Genomic DNA, 21,254 nt, shown 5'->3' with positions numbered 1-21,254 from the left:
TCACAAGTGGACATGGGTGACCTGGTGAGGTCTGGAAATGGAGCTGGCCTGGTGGGAGGAAGATGGGGAAGTTAGGGTGAGGTTGCATCTTTTCTCATCCTTATAAAAGCTGAGCTGTGATTACGCGGGGCATCTCGTCCGCCGGTCAGTGTGCATTTGTTGAGGTCCTACTATGTGCCAGGACCTGCACAGACAGTGGGGATGCTGAGATGAAGAACAAAGTCTCTGCCTTTGACTGCTCACAGGCAGTGACATCCTGTGTCTCCCACGGTATGAGGTCCATAGCTTCTGAGCTCTCTTAATTACAAACCAAGGGTATCTATCTTAGTTTATGTCAGTCAAAGCACCAAGCAGCCTTCAGCAGGAGGGTTCTTCTGGCACAGGCGAGACTGTCAGCAGACCCTCGGGTCCACCCAGGGTCTCAAATAACTTCAGAGGTGGGTTAGGGTCACATTTAAGTCCTGTGCTCCCACAACATCTTGCTCATGGTTCCTGCCCCCAGGGTGAAGTGGGGGTCACGGTAACGTCAGCTTGACAGAAATGCAAGACTGAGAGTGGTTCAGGACAGAAGCTGAGAAGAGAGGGGCTTGTAAACATCTGCGGAACCAGGACAGGTCCTGGGGCCGTGGGAGGAGTGAGCCGCACAGGAGACCTTCTGGGAGAGTGGGGAAGGAGCCGAGAGCACAGCTGCAGCCACAGTCCAGTGTGGGGAAATGAGAAGCCCCAGATGCATGACCTCCAGGGTCCGAGCTCAGCAGCAGCCCCCGGGGAGGCCCCTCAGGACGGGGCTCCAGGTGGACGCTCAGGTCTCATGGATGGTTCTCTCCCGCAGGGCTGCGTGCCAGCCAAGGAAGCAGGACAACTGATGGTGAGTTCCTTCAGTCAGACCCTCCCTCCCCTTCACTCCAAAGTCCCCATGTCCCTTCTCTTTCCTTCAAGGGGCTTCCTGACAGCAGACGAGGGCACCAAATCCTGTCCCCAAATCTGCTTCCTTCCAGAGTCCCTTCCCAAGCCCTCCCTCAGGGCCTGGCCCAGCTCGGTGGTGCCTCGCGAGAGTAATGTGACACTGCAGTGCCAAACGTCTACCAAGAATGTCAACTTTGTTCTCAGAAAAAGTTCCACTGCAGTCCGTGCAATCACGGGCTTCCACAGAGGGCCTGGCTGAATTTCACCTCACTGACCTAAAAACCGACAATGCTGGAGAGTACAGCTGTGAGTACTACAGACTAGGGAGCCCGTCCGTAAGTTCGCGGCCCAGTGACGTCCTCCTACTGCTGGTGACAGGTGAGGAGGTGCCTCGGAGGGACATAGGGTCTTGCAGGGACAGGTGTGCGGGAGGAACCCGAGGGAGGGAGGGAACGAGGGGAGATGGAGAAACACAGAACAGAATGACCTGGCTCAGCTTCATCCAGGGCTTGTTGGGGAAATCTTCCCACAGTCAGAGTGGAAAGAGGGTGAGACCAGGGATCTGTCATTTTCGCCCACTTGGCGGGAACCCCTGCCAGGAGAACAAGGGAGGGTGGGGGACCCCGGGCTTCTCCCCATGACCTTGGAGCCCTCCTTCTCTTCCAGGAGATTTAACAAAACCTTCCCTCCAAGCCCACCAAAGGGGTGAGGTGACCGCAGGAGACACCGTGACCCTGCAGTGCCAGAGGCCAGACAATATTTTCGTGCCTGTAATGTTCGCTCTACTGAAGGCGGGGGCAGCAGAGCCCATACGGGTCCAGAGTCCTGCAGGGAAGGAGACGGACTTCTCCCTCCGGACTGTGACAGTCAGTGATGCCGGGAACTACAGCTGTGTGTACTTTCTGATGAGGGCTCCCTTCCTGACCTCACAGCCTAGTGATCATCTTGAGATCCGGGTGACAGGTGAAGTTTTGCATGATTCTTAGGACGTTTTAAAAATTTAATTAATTTATTAATGAGTTTGTTTTTATTTTGGCTATTTATTTTCTTTCTCCTGTTTTGTTGACCTATAACTGACTTATAACACTGTATTAGTTTAAGGTGTGAGTCTTTGTTTTTTTTTTTTTTAACTGGCGAGCATTTCTTCTGTTACTTTCTGATTCCTGTTTCTCCTTCACTTTCCCGAGCCATCTCCTTTTTAAATCTCTCCTTTCCTAGTTTCTAGTCTTTGGCGTTTGTTGCTTTGCATTCTTGGAGAATGTCTCAGGCTGTTCTTCCAAACGATCCATCCCGCCACCACCAGAGCCCCTTCTGCCACCCTGGGCGTCACTTAGACTTGTGGGACATCCTGCTGATGGCAACTTCATGGAGGTACCTTTCTCACTCTTAGAACACAATGCTCCCCCAGCCGCCCACTTTTCTGGCATAGACGTGGTATCTTCTAAACTGATCTTCTTGCTTCATTGGATGCTACACCCTGCTTCCTCGGTGATGTAAATGTTTGCGGGTGTGCTGTCGTCAGCGAACGTTCTGTAGTTGGAAAGCAAGGTCCGGGCGGGGGCTGCTGAGGGATGCAGAGGGCATCCTGGGCTTGGTGGGGTCATCACGGGTCTCTCCCCATGGACTCTGTCTCCAGGGAGCATTGTTGCTGATGTCTTCAGACACGAACTCTGCACTCATGGCATGTGTGAGCTGGAAGATTCAAGTACAGGTTCTGTCTAGGAGTCAGGGCCAATGGTGAGCCCTAACTCTTCTTGGGTGAAGCTGAAATGAAATGCCTGGTGGTTCCGATGCTCAGCTACTAAGCTTGAATTTTCTTGAGCTCACTGGCTGCACTAAGTCTTTGCTCTGAGGAGGGGAGCAGACGGAGCCCTGAACTTTCATTCTCCGTGCAGCACCTTTGGGTTTTGGGGTTACTCCTAAGCCTGATTCCTACTACAAGGAAGGGGAAGGGGGAAAGGGCAGTGTGGGAGGCAGGAAATGAGATGAAGAGCAAAGAACTGAAGGAAGAGCGGTACGGCAGAAAGAATAGAAAGGAGACAAAGGAAGACCCACCACAACTCTCAGGAAATCCCACGTTGTGTTTTGAGTGATTACAACGTCAGTGAAGGTACAGCTGACCACTGTCCAGGAAGCACAAGCAGGTGCAGGAGATTCACATTGGGCAGATCCGCGTGAGAAGGAGGGATGCTCCTTTCCAGCTGGTGCTCACCCTCTTCTCTCTCCCAGATGCCACATCGGGGGATTACATCATGGGCAACCTCATCCGACTGGGTCTGGCTGCCATAATTGTGGTGATTATGGGGGCTCTCGTGGTGGAAGCCTGGTGCAGCCAGGAGTCTCCACGTGGATTGACATGAAACAGCTGAGCGCCTCTCTTGTTCATGGGCTGGTGTAGTGACACGGGGTTCTCTAAACACCAAACTCTACCATGGGACTTTTTGTGTTTCTCAACATGCACACAGATGGCTTTTTGGTGGGATATTTCTTCACCATATGGGACTGTCCTGTTCATTGTGGGAACATTTAGCACCGTTCCTCTTTCCCATTAAAGAGCAGTTGAAGCCCCAGTCATTGTGGAAGAAGATAACAAGCAAGTACTACTGTACTTTTTCCAGGACCCCTAGATATGGAGGATGGGAGTGGGGTGGTGTTGCCTTGGTGGAGAGCTTGCGTTAGGAGGGCACGGAAATAATATTCATCTTCCTCCCTCTCCTGACCTCAGGTCTGTACTACCCACATGCCCCTGGCTGCCCAGGGAAGGATGAATGTCGGTGGAGAGCCCTGCTGATTCTTAACAGTCCCATGGAACCTGCATTCTTAGCTCTATGAAGAACCACTTGAGGACAAGAGATGGCTTCTCTCCTGCTGTAGCTTCACCTGGGGCAGAGGACAGGCTGGAGAATAAAGACACACCTAATAAATTTGGATGACTTGAAAAAATACTTAAAGCTTCAGAGTCAGGCTGGGTAACCTGTGTAGTAACTTCTGTAGGAACTGTTGTTCCATTGAAAAGTGGGGAAAACATTGCTTCCTGCATATTTATTATCGACTTCTCCCCGTTCTCTATTTTGTGCTTCTGGACCAGCAATTAGTCAAGTATTTAAATTTCTGTATTTATCACACATGTCTTAAATTTTATTTCACATAGTCCCAACATTTTATCTAATGTGGGGAGACTTCCTCTCAGTTTCACAGCATCAAGTTGCTCCTGAGGTGCACCCAACGGGTCTTCATCTTCTGGTGCAGGTGTAAAGTGTTATCCTCAATATTTTCATTTTCAAGATCTGTTGTTTGTTAATAATCCTGTTCTTTTTCACAAATACTCATTCTTATTCTAGAACTGTTATCTCCTCTCTTATAACCCGGGAAATACACTTACAAAAACCCAGTTCTGATCAGAGTAGAGTAGTAATGAGTAGTAAAACTCATGGTTCCTCCTGACAACAGACCCCTTTCATTGCTATTTGGTCAAGAGTGGTCAAAATGGACAGAACTCTGGACTTATGGGTGGCACATCAGACAGACACCAGCTGCTCAGTCTATAACCACTTCTTGCTGCAGTATCTGCCTTGGCCATGTATGGAAGAGCCTTCATGATGTTCCTGCTCCCTAATGTGTGACTGCCCATGTCTACTTTAGACTGTGTTTCCTCTTCAATCAGATCCTACTTTTATTCTGAAATCATTCGATTCACAGGAAGTTGCAAACTCAATATAGATACTTGCACCCTGCATCCAGTTTCTCCAGTGGTTCCATTGTACGTCCATCACAATATCAAAACCAAAAAGTTGACCCTAGTACAGTGTGTAGGATTCTATATCGTTTTATCACATTTAGATTCATCTGGCCACTGGTATAATCAGCATACTGGTGTAGTCTATCACCATTAAGATGTTCCTCACGGTGTGCCTTACTGTCACACCCAACCTCTCTCCCCAACACCACTGCAACCACTGGCTTGTTCTCCATCTTTAAAATTCTGTCATTTTCTGAATGTTTTATGTCATATTATTTTCATTTCCTGAATGTAGGTGTGACACAAAACCTGTGGGTCATGTGAGAGGAAAGAAGGGAAAGGCTGGAGGAAAGAGGTCACTGCCCACACTGAGCTTCCCTCCATCCCATGGTTGCAAAGCTGAAGAGGGAACCTTAGAGCAGGCTGCAGGGCCAGTATGACCCTGGAACTCCTTTCCTTCCTCTGCTTTGGTAAGTTCCTTAGGATGGTGTGCTGGGGTCCCAGATGAGGGTGGACTGACAGAGAGATATGAAGAATACCAAAGAAATAACGTCAATTTATATTTACTGATTGCTTCACACACATCAGGACCCATGCTGGAGGCTTTACATCCATCCACCACTCAAGTTTTTGCCAATATTCAAATATGTACATTCACATTTGTGATGGTATGCTATGCCTACACCACCTTTACTTAATAATTTACTGACAGTGAGTCAATATTTTTCTTTAAATAAAGAAAAATTTAGGTATTTGAAAATACCTTTCAAATAAAGGTATTTATTTGAAAATGGAAACTACTTAGCAATAGTTTAATAATGTAGTGTCACCTCCCTGATAAAGGAGAATTAATACAAATATATAATACTATGGAAAGGCAGAAAATGTTAGGACATTTTAGCCTTATGCTCTTTTCAGGTTTCTGAGCCCATGGCTGACCACTTCCTAGCTATAAAGGGCGATGAGCCAGAGATAAAGTTGTTCTAAAGTATGCCATAAATGATCTCTCCTTGATGTAATCAGAAGGGTTTGATTGAAAGGGTAATAACTTTTTGATGCTGTGATCAAAGCTATAGGATACTGTGTCACTGTGTTGCCTAAAATCATCTCCTTGAGCACCTGTGGTTCATATTCCAACCTGTGGGAAATACCACTCTGACCCTTGCAAACAGTCCTGCATGGTGGGAATTAGGCCCACAGGGTTAAATGAGTACCCTGAGATTGACAGCTGAGGGTTCCTGCTCAGGGCCACACAGAGAATGAGAATAGCCAAAATGCAAGCCCAGCCTGTCTGCCTCTAAAGTCATGACTGTTTCCACTGGGTTCTAACAGGAAACTAAAATGGATACAAGTATGGCATCTCCAAAACAGAAATGTCCTTGGGGTGATTGAACAGATGCTGAGTAGAGGAAATTCTAAAGCATAAAAGAGGAGCCGCTCATCATGGCAAGTGAAAGACCAGCCACAAAAGACCACATTCTACACGATTCCATTCATATGAAAGTCCAGAATAGGGAAACCCACAGAGAGAGTAGCTTAGTGGTTGTTTAGGGCTGGAGATGGGGGAGGTGGGGAAATGCAACAAAAGTTGAAGAGTAATGGGGTGTCATTTTGAAGTCATGAAAGTGTTTTAAATTTGACTGTGTGAAGTTTGCACATATCTGTGAATATAGGAAAGCCAATGAATTGTACATAGTAAATAGGTGAACTATATGGCAGGCATGTGAATTACATCTTCATAAAGTTGTTTAAAATTTCCTGGGTGTGGAATGGGGTACAGCTCAGGATGTTTATTTGCAGGTGCCAAAAACCCTAGTTTCCTCAGACAAGGACAGTGTGTGGTTTTCAGCTTGTTTTTGGGCACCATGACTAGATCTGAATTCTTTTTATTTTTTAAGATTTTATTTATTTATTGGTCAGAGAGAGACAGAGCACAAGCAGGGGGAGAGGCAGAGGCAGAGGGAGACGCAGGCTCCCCGCTGAGCAAGGAGCCCAATGTGGAACTCGATCCCAGGACCCTGGGATCATGACCTGAGCCAAAGGCAGCCGCTTAACCGACTGAGCCACCCAGGCATCCCTAGATCTGAATTCTTACCACATTTCTCTGACCCCTAGACTCTAGGATAGTCTATAGGGCTCTCTTTACATCAGACCTCCACCTTGGGAAAATGAAAAGGATTCCATTCTTAGGTCTTGATTGTGCTTCCAGGAGAAGAGTGAATCAGGTGTATGTTCTGGAGTCTCCACTCCTGCATATGCTGGTCGATTGTATTTGAAATACATCACATGGTGCTGGGGCTTGACTTCCTTGTCCATACAATGAGGATAATCATGGCCATCTGCAGGGCCATCACAGTGACGAGAGACTGTGTATGCACAGGAAGATTACTGTTATTTCCATGGGGGAAGGAATCCTTTTATCACCCCACCTCCCTGGCTCAGGTGCTATTTCTGCTGGAAATCGCTCATGCAGAACTCTCCATCATCTGTCACTGAAGAATGCAGGTCCCTGCTCTCTTCCGTCCTTGGCAGAATGTGTGCCCCTGTTATCAGGCTCCAAGGCACCCACCCCTTGTGAGATAAGACTTCTGAGAATGGTCTCCTCTTATCACTGTATAGGTGATGTGCAGAGTTGGCACGAGATGCCAGTCAGATCAGAAGCCAGGTGGTCAAGTGTGTATCCAACCAACATGTTCTTCAAACCACGTTGGGTGAAGCCCTCAAGCCTCAAAGGGACACCCCACTCAAGAGGCAGGTAAGAGGGTCCTGGTCCCCCCCACCCCAGCAGTGTCTGCAGGGGTGAGTGAGGGCAGGTGTTGAGGCAGGAACTGAAGAGGTCTAAATGTTTCAGAACGCTGTGTGGTCCTTAGCTGGGAGATGGCACATTGAGGGCATTAAGTTCTAGGAGGAATTCACTTAAAATCATTTCATGATGCTTTATGATATTTCTTTCTTAACTAAGTTTAATTTATAGGCTAAGCTGGGTTCTCACACCTCAATTCCTCCCTTTGCCCTGATTTTCCAACAACTATAGCCAGCTTAAAGTACCTTCATATTCTCTGACTCTACAACATCACACTTGCTCCCATAGGAAATCTCATTTCATCACTAACTCTGCTCACTCTGCTCTGTGCCGTTACATGAAGTTGATGTAGGTCTTCTACCTTTTACCTACTCTCAGCAACATCTGAGGTGGCACGTGTCTGTCCTGGGAGCTCCACCCATTCTGCAGGGACTAGGCAGGAGGGACAAAGGTCCAGGCCCCCAGGGCTTTGATGCACAGGGACCACGCTCCGTCCAGAAGTGGGGGTCAATGCTGCTTCCCATGTGCAGCTTCCAAGTGGATTCAGGTGCCCACAGGCCTCTGCTGTCTCCACACTTGTCCTTCCTCCATTTCCTGGGATCCTCTGACTTTGCAATAGCATTCCTTCACACACCTTGGCACACGTCCACTACCTTCCATTTTCTCAGACCGCAGTTTTAATTTTCATGTCTGCATCTGTTTGCACCTAAAAGTCCCAGTAACTTCTCACCTTCCCCCTGAAACACCAAACTGTTCCTCCATACAGGAGAAAGAAATGAAATTTCTGTTCTTAGAAACACACACCCAAACTCCTACTTCTCCTTGTTAACGTAATATCCTTATTACAATAATATTCATATATATGATATAAATTTCCAGGAGATCTTAGCACTCAGGCAAAAGTATCCACCCCACACAGATACTCCACAAATCATACTATTACCATCCTCTATCCCAAACTGCATTTAATCTAGCCATTTCTTCTACAGCCTGTGTTACATGTTCTAAATTGCTCCACCTGAGAGAGGAGCAGTAACCATGGGGAAGCCTAGTGACTGGGTCTGACTCTAGCCAACTCCTGCCATTACACAAGGCCATCTGGCATAAAGTGACCAGGAATCTTCTCCCTCAATAATGGCTTGTATCTCATGGGTGATTCCTTTACAGGGTTGTGTGTTGGCCAAAGAGACACAATAGTTGGTGTTTTTTTTTTTTCTTATTTAAATGTTACTTGTTTTTTCATCCCAAATTCCCCATCCTTTCCTTCTCCTCTAAATGGAATGTCAGGTGAGTATGTCCTCTGACCTGAGCTCTACTTCTTTCCAGGGTTGCTTCCCAAGCCTTCTCTCAGTGCCTTCCCCAGTTGGGTGGTATCTCCCAAGAGTAATGTGATTCTGATGTGCTCTACTCTTAGGCAGGAAGGTAAAATTTGTTTTCAGAAAGGAAGGAAAGCCACTCTTGGATCCCATGCCGCTAACCAGTTCTACAGGGATCCAGGTTAAAATCTACCTCTTTAACCTGAGTCACTGATGCTGGGAAGTACACCTGCGAATACTCCATGGAAAAGGCCCCTTTCAGAAGCTCTCCAGCCAGTGATACTTCTCTACTGGTGGTTACAGGTGAGGTGGGGGTACTTTAGGATGACTTTTGGCATCAAATACAGTCTTCCTTGGCACAGAGAATGAGGCAGAACTAAAAGAAGCCTGGGAGATGAGGCGCTCTCACCCTCCATGCCCCCAACTGAGAAAAATAGAATAATCTGGAATCAGCTGGTTGAACCCACGCCTTGGTGGGAGTCATATCCCTGCCTTGGTATTGAAAGAGGGCCAAGATCAGGTGAGAGCTGCCTTCCAGAAGGCCAAGGGAAGAAGAGAAACCAGGCTACCTCCGACATTCTGCTACCGGAAGTGACCTTCTGTTAACGGTAGCGAGCTTCCGATACCGGAAGTGACCTTCTCTGACAGGAAGTGACCTTTCTTTACAGGAAGTGACCTTCTCTGACAGGAAGTTAGCCCAAACTTTCTCTCCAGGCCCTCGGAAGGCATAAGATGAACCCCGGAAGAAATGTGGCTCTGCAGTCCTACAGGCCAGACAATATGCTTGAAGATGTAATGTTTCTTCTCCTGAAAACAAGTACTAGAAAGCAGGTACAGCACCAGACACCTGAAGGAAGAGCAGACTTCTCCCTTCAGAATGTGACAGACAATGACACTGGAAACTACAGCTGTGTCTACTACGAAAGGCTCCTTTCTTGGCCTCACACCCCAGTAACCGCCTTGAAATCCTGGTAACAGGTAAGGTTTTACATGATGTTAAGAAAGATTTATTTTAAGATTTTTATTTATTTGACACAGAGACAGCAAGAGAGGGAACACAAGTAGGGGTAGTGGGAGAGGGAGAAGCAGGCCTCCCGCTGAGCAAGGAGCCTTATGTGGGGCTCCATCCCAGGACCCTGGGATCATGACCTGAGCTGGAGGCAGAGACTTAAGGGACTGAGCCACCCAGGCGCCAGATTTTTTTTTTTTAATCAGGGAGTGTTCTGTTAGTCTCTGATTCTCATTTCTCCATCATGCCCATTATGTTCTTTTTATGTCTCTTGTAATTTCCATTTCTTTGCCTTTTCTATTTTGCATTCTTGGATGATTTCTCATGTCATTCTTTAAAATTACTAAGCTAGTCACCAGCAGAATGCCTTCTACTGTTGTCTGCAGCTATTACAATTTTGGTTTATCTTGGTATGAGTGACTTTCATTCTCGATGACTCTATCTTGTTCTCCAAATGTGGTGTTTCCCCAGCAGACTGCTTTTCTGTCATGGATGCAGTACATACTTGTATATCCTGGCCCATACTACTTGTTGCCTTCTAAAATTATCTTTTGTTTCAGGGCGCCTGGGTGGCTCAGTCAGTAGGGCCCTAGGGATCCTAGGGTCCCAGGATTGAGGCTGACATCGGACTCTCTGCTCAGTGGGGAGTCTGCCTCTCCCTCTCCATCTGCCCCTCCCCCAGCTCATGCTTTCTTTCTCTCTCTCTCTAATATATAAAATCTTTAAAAATAAATAAAATTATCTTTTGGGTCCTACTATAATTCTGCTTCCCTGGATGCTACACACTAATTTCTCAGTTTATAACTTCCTTTTTGTCTTACTGATTCTTCCCATAGTCAGTGAATATTTTATAATTAGAAATAAAGGTCTGTATGGTCAGTAATGAGAGGTGGAGGGGGCTTTCTAAAGTTGGTGGCATCATTACAAGTTTCTCTCCATGGACCTTGCCTCAGGGAATACTGTTACTGCTGAATTTAGAGATGGAGTCTACAGTAAATGGGATGCATGAGGTGAGACATTCCCTGTTTATATGCAATAGCTATGCCCAGCTCTATTGAGAGGGATGACACATGCACAGGCTCCTCATTAGGAATCAGAGCCACTGCCAGTCTCAAGCTCTTCTTAGATGCAGCTGAAATACACCATGACCCAGATGCTTAGCTGCTGAATTCCAAAATTCCTGAGCTCACTCCCTGTATGAAATTGAGTTTTGTGCTCTGAGGAGGATACTGGGCCAGCTACTAGATTTCAGTACTCTGTTGATGCTGTAATAGGTTGATTTTTGCCCCCCAGAAGGTATGCTTGAGTCCTCCTAACTCCTGGTATGTGTGAATGTGATCTTATTTGGTAATAGCATTACTTGGTCTTTGCAGATAATCATTTAAGTCCACATGAAGTCATAGTGGATTAGGGAAGACTCTTACTCAATATGACTGGTGTCCATAAAAGATGAAGAGTAAAGACACAGAGACACACAGAAGAAAGACAGCTATGTGACAACAGAGGCAGAGATTCTGGAGTGATGCTGTCACAAGCCAAAGAAGGCTTGGAGCTTCCAGAAGCTGCAAGATGCAAAGAGAGAAGGATGAGAAGGATCTTTCCCTAGAGTCTTTGGAGAAAGTATTGCCCTGTCAACACCCTGACTTCAGACTTCTAACCTCCAGGCTGTGAGATAATACATTTCTGTTATGTTAAGTCACCCAGTTTGTGGGACTTTGTTACAGCAGCCCTAGGAAACCACTAAAAGCCCTCTAAGTCTTTTTGTGTGCTCCTAAGACTAATTCCTAATCTATGGAGGGAGAAAGGAAGAGTGGGAAGGTGGAAATGAAATAAAGAGCAAATAAACGAAGAAAGAGAGATGAGGCAGAGAGAATATAAAGAAAAGAAGGCAAAAGAAGGACCACTATAGCCCTCTTGAAAGCCTATGTTTTCAATGAATAAAACTTCAGTGAAGATACAGGTAGGTGACCACGCCAGGAAACACAAGTGGGTGTGTGAGAGTCACAGCTGGTAGATTCATTTGAGAAGAAGGGATATCAGTGATGACCTCATTCTCTCTCTGTTTTCCCAGGTACCACACTGGGGGATTACACCAAGATTAACCTCATCCGACTGGGTCTCGCTGCCATGTTTCTGATTATCACCAGGATTTTGCTGGCTGAAGCCTGGCATAGCCAGAAGGAGTCTCCATGAGGATCCACATAAAGCATCTGAGTACTTATCTTTTTCATGGGCTTTTATAGTGATACAGGGTTCTTTAAGCACCAAACTGTATCATGGAGATTTCCTGTTTCTCAGTAGGAGGGCCAGTGGCCTTTAGGCGGGATACTTCTTTACCATGTGTGACTGTCCTATTGATTATAGAAACACTTAGCATCTATTTTCCCTCCCCACTAAACGCCAGCTAAAATCCACAGTAAGTGTGGAAGAAGAAAAAAGGCAAGTACTACTGTACTTTCTCAGACATCCCTAGATATAGACAATGGGGAGCAGGGTGTTCCCCTGGTGGAGAACCTGTGCTTGGAGGCCAGGAGAAATAACATTCTTTCTCCTCCTCCCTCCCCTGATCTCTCTCTCTGTCCTTCTCCACCTACAGGCCCCACAGCTGTCCGGGGGAATGATGGGTTTTGATCAAGTTAGACCCACTGACCCTGAACAGTTTCCAGTGGGTCGTGCATTCTCACCTCTGCTGAGAGCCCCTCCAGGACAACATGATGGTCTCCTCTTCTGTACTCCTCACTTGGGGCAGAGGACAGGCCTGGGCATAAAGATTAATCCAACAGAATATTAATTTATGTAACACAGAACATCTTTTCCCTACTGTTTTGATGTACCATTTCTGTCATAAAGCAAACTTCTATAAGTATATAGATCTGTTTCTGGGATCATTATTTATTTGGTCAATGTGGCTTTACTGTGCATTTTCCTGACAGCTAATGTCGTTGAGCATCTTCTCATGTACTACTGGATATATGTATATATTCCCACTGAAGTATCTGATGAAGGATTTTGCCCATTTTTTAAGCAGACTCCAGGCCCAGCATGGAGCGCAACGTGGGGCTTGGACTCATGACCCTGAGATCAAGATCTGAGCTGAGATCAAGAGTCGGACACTTAACCGACTGAGCCGCCCAAGCACCCCAACTCTGCCCATTTTTAAATTGGGTTTTTAATCTTCTTGATATTGAGTTGTAAGAATATATATATAATCTGGGCACAAGTCCATTATTAACAGATATGTACTGCAAATATTTACCTCAGTCTGTTACTCCTCTCTGCACTTTTAAATGAAATTTTGCATCTTTTTAAAAGCCAAAGTTTTGAATTTTCATGAAGTCTATAAATTATGAAAGTTTTTCTTTTACAGCTAGAGCTCTTGTATTCTATCTAGGAAATTTCTGCCACACATAGATTGTGAATCCTTGTTTTCTTCTGTAGGTATGATAGTATTACCCCTTACATTTAGGTCTATTATCTTTTCAAAATTTATAGAGATGGTATCACGTAAGGGTCAAGGTTCATTCTTTTAACAAACAGATTAACCCAATTGTTCCTGTACCATCTCTTGAAAGGGTTATTCTTTTTCCACTAAATTATTTTGGCATTTTTGTTTAAAAACCAGTTTACCAGGGGGTGCCTGGGTGGCTCAGTCGTTAAGCGTCTGCCTTCAGCTCAGGTCATGATCCTGCAGTCCTGGGATCAAGCCCTGCATCGGGCTCCCTGCTCGGCGGGAAGCCTGCTTCTCACTCTCCCACTCCGCCTGCTTGTGTTCCCTCTCTCGCTGTGTCTCTGTCAAATAAATAAAAAATTAAAAAATAAGAAATAAATAAAAACCAGTTTACCATAGATTAACTAGTTGCTTTCTGAACTCTGTTGGTCCACTGATCCATTTTTCTATACTTCTGCCTATACCACACTATATTGATGACTGTAGTTTTTTTAAGTCTCGAAAACAGAAACTGTTGGCATATCAGGTTTTTAAATTATTCTGGCAATTCTAGATCTTTTATTTTTTTAAAGATTTTATTTATTTATTTATTTGAGAGAGAAACAGCATGAGAGGGGAGAGGGTCAGAGGGAGAAGCAGGCTCCCTGCTGAGCCAGGAGCCCGATGTGGGACTCGATCCCAGGACCCTGGGATCATGACCTGAGCCAAAGGCAGTTGCTTAACCAACTGAGCCACCCAGACGCCCCAGTTCTAGATCTTTTTAAATTTCCATATACATTTTAGCATCAACTTGTCAATTTCTACCAAAGGCTACTGGGATCCTGATTGGCCTTGTGTTTACACTATGTATCAACTCAGAGAGAATAGATATCTTAATAACATTGAGTGTTCTGATCCAGGGGCACAGTTTATATCTTTATTTAGACTTCTCTCGTTTCTCTCATCAGTGTTTTGCCTTTTTCAACATACAGGACTGACATATGTCAACTAAATTTTATCCTTAGGTTTTTCATGTTCATTTACATGATGTAAATGATAACTGCCTCCTGAATTATCACTTGCAGTGGTTCCCTGCATGTGCATATAAGTACAGTTATTTTGTTGTTACTGAGACATCCTGCTACCTTGCCAAGCTCAGATATTATTTAACTTTTTGTAGATTCCTTAGAAATTTTTACATAGTCCATCATATTCTCTGTGACTAGAGACAGTTTTACTTCTTCCACTTCTAATCTGTATACTATTTTTTTTTAGCCTAATTTCTCTAGATAGAATATTAAGAATGCTGTTGAGGAAATTAGTGACCTTGCCTTCTATGTGATCTTACAGTGAAAGCATTCAGTTGTTCACCATTAAATATGCTATTACTCATAGGTTTTTCACAGATGTCCTTTATACATCGAAGGAAGTTCCCTTCTATGTTCCTGGTTTGCTGAAACCTCACACCTTATAAAAATGAAATCAAAATGGATTAAAGATTTGAATTTAAGATGTAATATTAGAAAACCTTTGAAAGAGGGGTGCCTGGGTGGTTCATTTGTTAAGCCTGCCTTCGGCTCAGGTCATGATCCCAGCATCATGGGATGGGAAGGACAGCCTGCTTCTCCCTCTCTAGCTCCCCCATGCTTCTCCCTCTCCAGCTCCCCCCTGCTTGTTTCCTCTCTCGCTATCTCTGTCAAATAAATAAAAACTTAAAAAAAAATTTTGAAAGCAAACATAGCAGAAAATCATCAGGATCAAGGCCTTGGTGAAGTTATTAGACACGACACCAAAGCATGACCCATTCCAGAAAAATGCATTAAGTTAGATTTAATCAAAATTAAGAGCTACCACTCTGCAGAAGACTCAAAAGGGGATCAGAAGACAAGCTACAGTCTGGGAGAAAATATTTGCAAATCCTGTATTTGACAAAGGCCTTCTATCTAGAATAAATCAAGAACTCTCAAATATCAACAATAAAGAATTTTTTTTTTAATTGGGGAGTTGGTTAATGGAGACAGAGTTTCAGTTCTGCAAGAAGAGAGCCCTGGAGGTAGATGGTGGTGGGGGTTGCACAACAGTGTGAATGTACCTAATACCGCTGAACTGTACACTTCCAAATGGTCAAGGTACTAAATTTTACATTATGTGTGCTTTACCACAATAAAAATATTGGAAAAAAATTAGAGAACGGCAAGGCGCCTGGCTGGCTCAGTTGGTAGAGCATGGGATTCCTTTTTTTTTTTTTTTCCAAGCTTTTATTTAAATTCTAGTTAGTTGACATATAGCGTAATATTGGTTTCAGGAGAATTCAGTGATTCATCACTTACATACAACACCCAGTGCTCATCATAGCAAGCGCCCTCCCTAACACCCACTACCTGTTTAGCCCACCCCCCACCCACTTCCTTCCGTCAACCCTCAGTTTGTTCTCTATAGTTAAAGAGTCTATTGTGGTTTGCGTCCCTCTCTTTTTCCCCCATGTCCGCTATGTTCATCTGCTTTGCTTCCTAAATTCCACATCAGAGTGAAATCATATGGTATTTGTCTTTCTCTGACTTATTTCACTTAGAATATACTCTAGTAGAACATGCAATTCTTGATCTCAGGGTTGAGTTCAAGTCCCACATTGGGGGTAGAGATTACTTAAAAATAAAATCTTTTAAAAAATCAGAGAGTGGGTGGGGCGCCTGGGTGGCTCAGTCAGTTAAGCGTCTGCTTTCGGCTCAGGTCATGATCCCAGGGTCCTGGGATCGAGCCCCACGTCTGGCTCCTGGCTCAGCGGGGAGCCTGCTTCTCCCTCGCCCTCTGCCTCTCCCTGCTCATGCTCTCTCTTTCTCTGTATCTCTCTGTCTCAAATGAATAAATAAAATCTTTAAAAAAAATTAGAGAGTGGGCAAAAGCCATAAACAGTCATTTCCTCAAAGAGATTATATGATGGTAAATAAGCACATAAATGTGTGTTCAACATCACTAGCCATTAGGAAAATTCCAATTAAGACCACAACTTAAGGAACATATCAATAAGAACATCTAAATTAAGAATAATGACAATATCAAATGTGGGAGGATGCAGAGAAAGTGGGTTTCTCATACGATGCTTCTGGAAGCTTACATGGTATAGTCGCTCTGCAAATTAGTTTGGTAGTTTTGGTTTTTTTTAATTTATTTTTAAGTTTTTTAAAAGATTTTATTTATTTGACAGAGAGAGAGACACAGTGAGAGAGGGAACACAAGCAGGGGGAGTGGGAGAGGGAGAAGCAGGCTTCTTGCTGAGCAGGGAGCCTGATGCGGGGCTTGATCCCAGGACCCTGGGATCATGACCTGAGCCGAAGGCAGATGCTTAACGACTGAGCCACCCGGGCACCTGTTTTTGTTTTTTGTTTTTTTTGATAAAACTAAATGTGTACTCACCATATGACCCAGAAATCTCAATCTTGGGCATTTATCCCACAGAAATGGAATTATATATCCACAAAATCTTGTACACAGTGTTTTATCAACTTTATTTGCAATAGCCAAAACCATGGAATATCAACAATGTCTGCAGGTGAATAGTTAAACTCATACACCCACATGGGCTACTGCTTAGGAATAAAAATTAACAAATTACTGAGATTCAGACATACAATTTGGATGGGTATCAAGGGCATTTTCTTAGTGAAAAAAACCCAATCTCAAAAACACAGGCTGTCTGATCCCATTAATGTAGACCACTCCTCTTCAACACAAAAGATTTTCATTCATGTGAAATTAGTGCCCAGACATGGTCAAATTCATGAATTCAAGCCTCAAGCACTAACTCACAGAGAAGGACCCCAAACCCCTAAGATCTGAAGGATATGACTGAGGTTGGTGTTGAGCCTATCAGGAATTCTTTGGTTAATCAAAAATTTGCTGGATATTGGTATGGAATGATGTAATCAATGTTAGTGACTGTATTCATCTCCTCACCCGCTGTAACAAAGTACCACAAACTGGGTGGCTCTCAACAATAAATATTTATTCTCTTGCAGTCTGGAGGCTAGAAGTCTGAAATCAAGGTACTGGAAAAGCCATGTTCTCTCTGAGGGCTCTAGGGGGAGATCTGCTCCTTGCCTTTCTCTTAGTTTCTAGCCTTGCTACATCTTTGGCACGCTTGCCTTTCACAGTGATCACTCCACTCTCTGCCTCTCTGGTCACCTGGTCTACTCCCTCTGTGTCTCTTCTCTTTTTATGAGGACACCAGTGATACTGAATTAGGACACACCCTAATGTCCTCATCTGAAAAAGTATACATTTGCAAAGACCCTATTTCCAAATAAAGCCACATTCATAGGTACTGGAGGACAGGAGTTCAACATCTTTTGGGGGGCCACAAATCAACCCATATAGGAGATGGCTGACTTGCCTGTCTACCCCTATTATTTAAGGAAGTGCTTGTATGTCCTTAGTTGGAATTGCTATAGCTACTTCCCCGCTTGACCCTATTTATCAGATTATGGAAAACAATGCTTAAAGGCACAGCGTATGAAAAGTATATTGCAGGGGTGACTGGGTGGATGGGTCAGTTAAGTGTCTGACTCTTGATTTCGGCTCAGGTCATAATCTCAGGGTTGGGGGATGGAGTCCCACATCAGGCTCTGCTGTCAGCACGGAGTCTGCTTAAGATTTTCTCCCTCTCACTCTGCCTCTCCCCCTGCCACACGCACAAAAGTATATTGAATAGAGATATTTCTATTCATGAAATGAAGTTCTTATTCTTTCTTATAGTCAGAGGACCAACCCTAGGACATGAATTTTACCTAGTCTTTTTTTTTTTTTTTATTGGCTGGTCTTTATTGTTTTTATCATGTCTGCTATAATAGAAAACATATAAGAAAGGTAAGACACAATTTAAGAATAAGCACAAAGAAAATAAATAATTTAAGAAATTCTTAAAATTTCTTCAGTATCAAAGTTTGATTCCTGATTCTCTTTTTGACAGAAAAACCCTAGTCTATACTAGTGAATTCTTTTAAAAGATTTTATTTGACAGAAAGAGACACAGCAAGACAGGGAACACAAGCAGGGGGAGTGGGAAAGGGAGAAGGCTTCCTGCAGAGCAGGGAGCCCGATGCGGGCCTCGGATCATGACCTGAGCTGAAGGCAGAGACTTAATGACTAAGCCACCCAGGCGCCCCGTATACTAGCGAATTTTTGAACTAAGAATTATTATGGAGCAACAATTTTCAATTACCGAACACTACAAAAGATATAAAATGCATGGAGCTTTCTTTGGTATTTATTTAGCCTACAGTAGTTCATGAAATCTATTAATAATAGGAATGTTTCCATTATTAATTCTTAAGGAAAACCTAAATAACATCTACATAATGGAATAAAAGGACTGTATATCAAATTAGAAAACACAGAAAATGAAGATTAAAATCATCTCATTGGGTGCCTGACTGGCTCCAGTCCACAGAGCATGTGACTCTTAATCTCAAGGATGTGAGTTCCAGCCCCACTTTGGGCATGGAGCCTACTTTCAAAAAAATTAAAATAATCTCACACCATATAAATAACATCTTTTTAAAGAAAGATGCACTTTGTAAATATTTCATTTTGCAACAACTTCAAAGCTACACATGGTTTCCAAGTACAGCATGAAAGCCTTCTGATTTGCAAACCAATCGGGAGTGCATAATAGTGATGCTCCCAACATTCAATCCGTTGTGTGATCCCTATGAATACAGCATTCTCTTCTATGACAACAGGACACCTCAGAGTCAGGACTAGACACTGATCCATGACTGCCTTCTAGTACTCAGAGCTCGTCTGAATTCTGCCAATTGCTTCAGGACCTCCTTTTGCAGCAAGATGACCCAGTTCAGGGTTTCATGTTGCACGTAGCAGCCATGTTTCATCTTCTTCACTCTTGAATGGTTTTCCCTTGATTTTCAGGACCTGAGATTACAGGCCAGTTACTTTGCAGAACAGGTCTCCGGTCGGTTAGTCTCCTTTCTCCTTATATTTAGATTCAGGTTATCTGTGAATCTTCAAAAGGATCTTCACAAACATGATCTTGGGTTCTCACTACCTCCTAGCAAGTGGCATACCATTTTGACTTGTCTTGTTAGATCGATGTTCAACACTTCACTTTCCCTAAAGATTTCCTAAAAAAAAAAAATCCTCTTCTCTCAGAGCATGTGATTATGTACAAAGATTTTGTGCAGGACTGCAGAGGGGACACCACACTCCCTGCTGCACTGACCAGGTTGAGTATTCCAACGGCTCAGGGCCCATCCCCCAGTAGCTGCCAAAGGTAAGCCCTGAGCAGAAGACGGGCTTTTCTTAGTAACATGCGGTGTTTGAGCAAGGCAGGCCAGCTGAGTTCACCCTTCCCTTCACACTTTCCTGCATTCTAGTCGTTAGAAACAAACTACTAAAAAATAGCCCATGTTCAAGGAGAGGAGATTTTGACCCTAACTTTTGATGTGATGAATAGAAAAGAATATATGGACATGTTTAAACCACTGTAAGTCCAAGGTAACCACTGCAGGCTCCAAGCTCCTAAATACATATTAAACTAGGATCTAGAGCTCTCACTTGGGAGAGACACAAACCTTCCCTTCCTTTTGCTTTCCTTCCTTCTTGCTTTTTAACAGTGCATATACCTATTTTGGTAAATGCTCCATGTGTCCTTGAAAATAATATACATTCTGTAATTGCTGGGTGTAGCAGGATTCTAAAAATATTAATTAGGTCAAATTGGTTAATCATTTTGTTCCAACTTCTTTAGCCTGATATTTTTGTTTCATCAATAACTATGTAGATAAAAACCTTCCATGATGGAAGACCCTTGTGTGTGTGTGTTTGGGCAGACGGGTGGTAGTGTTTCGTGGACTTTTTAAGGATGTTGATGAATGTCTCACTATAGTCATTCAAAAACTTATTCAGCAGTGCTGATGACCTCATTTCATCCTGGTGCCCACCATCTTTCCCACTAACCAGGGAATGGGCAATATTCTTGATATCAACCTGACTCCGTCTCCTCAAAGAGAATCCTCTGGTCCCTGAGGGCTTTTCTAAGTTAAAATTGGGACCTGCGGTTGAGTGTGTTCAGATGAGGATTTTGACAAAAGAAGTGGTTGCTTGTGGGGCTCTTCGTGCACACACCTGGTCCTCACTACAGGGATGTGGGTAAGTCACGAAACCCATGAGTCACAGGAGAGGACGGAAGGGGAGGGTTGGCCAGAGATGCCACCATGGGGGTCTCTCCACCCTCCCATGCTTGCAACACTGAAGCAGGGCCCCTAGAGCAGGCTGCAGGGCCAGTATGATCCCTGCGTCCCTCTCCCTTGTCTGCTTTGGTAAGTTCCTTGGACTGCATATACTGGGATTCGAGACGGGGGTGGACTGAGTGACAGACCTAGGGAAGGTAATGAAGTGGGAACCATCTGCTTATCTTCATTCACAGCTCACAGGTGTCAGGGCCCTGCTGGCAGCTCTAGACAGGCTTCCTCTAACAAGTGATGTCAACATTTAAAATTTTACATTCCGTATCCATGACTGTGCTCTGCGCCCACATCACTTCTACTTAACATTTTAGTTTTAGCGACTCGGTATTTTTTATTGGAGGATGGACACTTTCAAGCAATACTTTCAACAATAATCCAGATTCACTAAGTATGGAAGGTTTCTGTAAGTGTATGCAGAAGGAAAAAGAAGAAAATGTTAGGATTTCTAGCTACGTGCAGTTGCTGGTCAAGTTTCTGAGCTCAAGATGGCTCACCTCTTGTTAGAAGGGTGATTAGCAAGACATAGAGGTGCCCATCCCTACCTGAGCCTTTATCCTCGCTGTGATAAAAGGGCTTAACGTGACTGAAAGTTACCGAAGTAACTTTCTGAAGCCGTGATCAATACTACAGAATGCTAGTCACTGAATCCCCTAAAATCATCCCACAGAGCACCTACGGTTCCTAGCTGATGTTGTGGGAAGTATCACTCTAAGCAACGCAAAGTGTCCTTTGTGATGGGAACTAGGCCCACGGGAATAGATGAGGTCCCTGAGACCAAAAGCTGAGGGCTCC

General features: G+C 44.2%; 1 long non-coding RNA gene and 1 pseudogene across 3 annotated transcripts in view; one reads left to right on the top strand and one right to left on the bottom strand.

Annotated features, from left to right (window-relative positions):
* LOC114201809 (uncharacterized) overlaps positions 1-21,254 on the bottom strand; it is a 48,571-nt gene that overhangs the window by 8,855 nt on the left and 18,462 nt on the right. For both annotated transcript variants that reach the window (XR_015769203.1, XR_015769204.1), the window contains exons 3-4: positions 13,401-13,562; positions 12,458-12,531 (exon numbers count right to left, since the gene is read on the bottom strand). This is a non-coding gene — a long non-coding RNA (uncharacterized LOC114201809). The remainder of the gene's footprint in view (positions 1-12,457; positions 12,532-13,400; positions 13,563-21,254) is intronic.
* Positions 210-11,966, top strand: LOC114201828 (T-cell-interacting, activating receptor on myeloid cells protein 1-like; annotated as a pseudogene). Its single transcript, XR_015769267.1, has 6 exons — positions 210-270; positions 833-868; positions 999-1,284; positions 1,573-1,887; positions 3,136-3,252; positions 11,845-11,966. The product of XR_015769267.1 is annotated as a T-cell-interacting, activating receptor on myeloid cells protein 1-like (transcript).

Source organism: Eumetopias jubatus, unplaced genomic scaffold (assembly GCF_037043125.1).
Source record: "Eumetopias jubatus isolate StellerSeaLion01/CBP00866 unplaced genomic scaffold, mEumJub1_p1.0 scaffold_10, whole genome shotgun sequence".
Taxonomy (NCBI): domain Eukaryota; kingdom Metazoa; phylum Chordata; class Mammalia; order Carnivora; family Otariidae; genus Eumetopias; species Eumetopias jubatus.
This window is presented reverse-complemented; position numbering and strand designations above follow the sequence as displayed.